Below are 5,199 nucleotides of genomic sequence, written 5' to 3' on the forward strand. Positions count from 1 at the left end.
CAAATACATGGCTTGGGCTGAACCCAAGCATTTTTTTCTGTTCTAACTATCCCTAGGCCTAGGCCTGGAAGCTTTTATCCTCTGTATAGTCTAATCTTCCATGGTGACTAATTCACTCTGGCTTCTCTTATCTTCTTACTGAATTGTTCTGCTTGGCTGCAAACAAATTTTGGCAATATGTTCTAATCTTCTGGCAACTTCTCATTCTGTGACTCACTCTTTCTTCACAGTGTCTAGACTGTCTCTAAAAAACTGTTCCAGTAATATTGCCATCAATACCTTCCTCTCCCTCTCCCCCTCCCCCCTCTCTCCTCTCTGGTGTCTTTTAAGTAGCCTCTTTCCTTTTCTGTTCTTCTGAGAGTTGTGCGCATCCTTTCTCTGGCTCATTCTCTCAAATCTTTCTCTGATTTGTCACTTTGTCTGTTTGTCAATTAAGGACCACTTTCAAACATGGCTGCTTCTTTCTACAAAGTAACCTTACCCTCATTGTAAATTATTAAAGTTGTGTACTAAGGGCATGTCTGTATTCCAGTCAGCTCCTATTGTAATCCAGAGCATGTCTCCACTCTGACTGGATTACAAAGACCTAGAAGGTCTTTGGATATGATCCCTTGCCAGAGAAGCCAAGTTGCTGGATTAAAATTTCTCAAGAGCAATGTTTTCAATTTTATCTCACATTAAGGAGGAGTTAAACAATCAATACTGGTATTTTGGCATGAGAGAGAAGAGAGAGAGAGCGCTTTCAGTGGTAAAGAGCAGTTGCTCTTGCAGAAGATTTGGTTCACTTCCTAGGATTCACATGGTGCCTTTTTAATGATATGTAATGATGTCTACAGACACCAGACCTGGAAGTAGTGCACAGAAATACATGCAGGCAAAACACCATACATGTAAAATAAAATAAAAACTCAAATCTTTAAGAAAATACTAGATCTAACTCAAATGAATTGACTTAGGTGAATCAGGTATATTTTTAGATGAGGCCTTGACATTTAAACATTTTTATTTTAGCTTAACACACAGAATCAATTTATTACACATAGAAAAGATAATTGACAACATTTTATATTAGATCCAATTCTGACTATTTTCTTTCTTGGACTAACAATGAGACAAAGATGATCTAATGTCATCATATTTACGAACATTGTCAGCTAATTTTGCAAAGCAAGGAAAAAAATGTAAAGGGATTAGAGATGAAAAGCTGAAACTGCTATTATTTAAAGGGGGCAGCAATCCATAGAAGTCAAGATAGGTTATTAGCATTAATGAGTTATTAGCATTAATATAGTTATTAAGAAGTGATAAATTAAAATTATTTAGATTTTTTGATATTCATACATATATAATGAATGTATAATTTATAAAATTATATAATCAACCACATTTTTCCAACTACCAATTTTTAAAAGTTAATGAAAACATGAAATTAAAGTATAAGTACACAATTTCTCTGTCCAAATCTTCCTATGTCCCTCACTTGTTCTTTCTCAAATTTATGGCCTTTGACGTCTTTTTCTTTAATTATTATTGCATATATATCTCCTAAAGGTTTACTTAATAAAGAGCGGTCAGCCTTGAAATTATATGCATACTAGTAACATTATATGTACAAAGGAGATTGTATTTATGTATTCAGGAATAGGCATTTTAAAATGTTCTACAGGAACTGGAAGTTGGTTCAACTAGTATGGAAATCAGCATGGAGGTTTTATAAAATAATTCAAACTAGATTTGGCTTATTTTATCATCTAACTTTACCACTCCTTGGTGCCTATTAGAAGGAATATGAGTCAGCATAACATTGAGATACCTGCACATTATTTTAAGTATAGCAATATCATGGTGACCAAACTATGGAGTCAGCCTAGGTATCTATCAATAGTAGAGTAGGTGATGAAACTCATGATGCAATTTTAATCAGGAATATATAGGAACAAAATTACTTGCCCTGGGTCCTGCTAAGACTGAACCCCCAGTGAGCTATATTGTTGGGGGGAGGGCGGCAATGGGGGGAGGATGGGGAGGGGAACACCCATAAAGGAGGGGAGGGAGAGGGATTAGGGGGATGTTTCCCCGGAAACCGGGAAAGGGAATAACACTCGAAATGTATATAAGAAATACTCAAGTTAATAAAAAAAAGTTAAACTGAACTGTAAATCATCATATTAAGTAAACCAGATTTAAAAATTGATAATGAACATAGAAAAAAGCCATGAACATAGAAAAAAAAACTATGTAGGGGAAGGAAATTATGAAGCAGGGAGAAATTATTAAGTATATTATATACATGTAAGAAAATGTCATAATTAAACCAATTTGTTGTACAATTACATGTTAATAAAACAAAAGTAAATTTATTGCTATCAATACTGATATTATAAAATATCCCATGGAATTATAATATTCAGTGAAGTGTGAGAACTTTTGGATTAGAGAAAGATGTTAAGAAAGGCTTCAGATTATTAAATACTAGATAGTCAAGGGGCGAAGTAGTTATTCTTATTACACCTTTCTTGTATATTTCTTTTAGCTATAGCTAATTTAATATGAATTTACTGCATTGACTTTACTACAGCTTAGGCTGTTTCCATAGTTACCACACATACAAGGTCATGGTTGATAATACAGAAAAATCAATATTTTCTTCACAGCTAAGTATGAGTTATGCTGAGCCTGTACATTCAGTAACTTTTTTTCAGTAGCTTTGATAGACCTGCTCTATTTTTAGTTTTGTTCTAGAAGTATTGTTTAGACTCATGGCCAAACCATGAAAATCATTATTTTTTTTTCCTCTGAAACGTTTATTTTAAAGGTAAATAATACCTTGTGAGTACATATTACATAAAGTGAATGGGTTGAAGATAGAAGTTGGTAATCAGAAAGTTATTTCTTCCTATTTGTGCTCTTTGTTAAGACTCAGATTATGTTTTTTATCCCTTAATTTGTTTTTGGCCATCCTCACCTGCTTCAGCCAGTAGAATAAGGTACATTCTATTAGTTCCAAGTCTGCATCTTTTCAAAAGTCCTATTTTTTGTCATTGCCACTGCCACGAAGGTCATACCCACAAGAGTCCATGGAGGAAGATGAAAAGCATGTAATGTCCACAAGCAGACTTGTGTTGTGGAAAAAAACTGCCATGCAAACCACAACAGCCAAGAATCAAAGTCCTGCTGATCTGTTGATCAACTCAAATTGCTCAGTTTATCTTAGTATGCACCCAGCCTAATCTCAGATGATGAATGCTTGGATGATCTACCTGGTTTTAGTAGAATTGCAGATGCATAAGTAGATCAAATATTTGTTATACATATACAACTAAGTCTATAGAATTGTTAATCATACCCATATAAGTCTTATTACAGAGTAAGAGGGAACCATAACAACAGTAATCTTGAATCTGTGGACACAGAAAAGTATACCCGGGTCATAATATACAGGTGATACACTGAATACCTGTGCTTTTAATTATTCTCCTGGTTAAACTACTTGTTTCCATTTTCCAAGTGAAAGAGGAATTAAGTGATATCCAAGGATTATAAAGAAACAGTCTTAGGTAAAATCATTATTGGGAACATATATGAGTCACTCATTAACTTTACAGAAAAGAAAACACTTTGCAATGTATTTTGAGTGTCTGTATACTTTTGAAGTTTAGGAATCCAGCTGCTGAGCAAATGAGGAATGACTAATTCATATGTTATTGACAGTATACATATCTAGTTATTGGAAAATTACACAAGGAATATTGATTGTTGATGAAAATATGTATCACTGCTTACTGTTAGATGAACAAACAAGTATTCCCAAGATGAATTAATAATAATCAGGCTATATTGACAGTATTTATAATTAAAATGCAAATATTAGAGTAATTGAAAACCACAATCAAATGAAGACAACACTGATGATGAAGTCACTGATTACAAATTGCCCCTTCAGGAATTTGATGGCACTCAAAATATATATACATAGCATCATGTATAGCAGTCACATTTATTATTAAAGTATAACCCCAAAATGTGAATAGATTTCAGCAAACTTCTAGAAAAAACCGAGTTCGGTTTTGATAATTCTGTTGTACTAAATCAGGGTGTTTTCATATTTTCTGGAGCCACAGTAAAGCATGCTGTCTTGAAGTTGCCCAGTGGTTATATACAGTGCTGAGCAAATCATCTATAATCAACAGAAAATGAATATACATAGGTGTGATTATAAGAGTATTTGCTATATCAATAAGTATGTACTTAAAATATTCATAAATGAAATATTTATGTACTATAATAAATATTAATGGCTTGTGACAAGACATTTAATTCATGCCTGAAATAATGGATACCAGTGGACAATGGCCTAGAAACAGTGTCATGCTTTTCCCTCCCAAATCGTTGTTAGATATGACATGTCTATCATATTTATTTTATGAAGATATCTTTACTTATTAACATCAAGTTTTAGTTAAAAATTAAATTGATGGTTTTTTAGCCCAAATTTATCTTCTACATAAAAGTAAGACTATAGTAATTTATTTTATTCTTATTCTAAAAGCTTCCAATCTATAGGGAAACCATTCTTTTTTTTTTTTTTTAAACCTATATCCCAAACCAACTTCCTATGGCAAATATGGTCAGATAGCCCCTTTGATGTTCCTCTTTAATTTCCATAATTTAATATCTTTCTAGTCACAACAAACCAGTTAAATTTTATTAAGTTCAATTTTGTTAAGCTGTACATAGATTCCTAATGGTCTTTCAATAGAGAGTACTATTAATATAAATAAGACTCTTTTGAAAATTTACTTTTTCTTTGTTTATGTTTGTGTGTGTGTGTGTGTGTGTGTGTGTGTGTGTTGGTAGGGTATGTACATTTGAATTCATGTGCCCAGTATAGAGTATTGGATCCCCTGAAGCTGGACTTAAAGTTGATTACAAACTGCTCTATATCAGTGTTGGGAAATTAATTGTTTCTCTGCAAAAACAGTATTCTCTCTTAACTACTGAGCCATCCTTCCAGGTACATAAATAAGATTCTTATAATAAACCCTTTGAGGCAAAGTTAAGGGTTAAAATTTTAAAATATAGACTATAGGAATGAAAAATCACTACAGCAATTAAACCTTAAAACATTCACTTGAATAGTTCCAACTTATGTTGATTCTGCTAGATTTTATAATACAATTACTACTTTTCAATTCTTAC

Source organism: Rattus norvegicus, chromosome X (assembly GCF_036323735.1).
Source record: "Rattus norvegicus strain BN/NHsdMcwi chromosome X, GRCr8, whole genome shotgun sequence".
Classification (NCBI taxonomy): domain Eukaryota; kingdom Metazoa; phylum Chordata; class Mammalia; order Rodentia; family Muridae; genus Rattus; species Rattus norvegicus.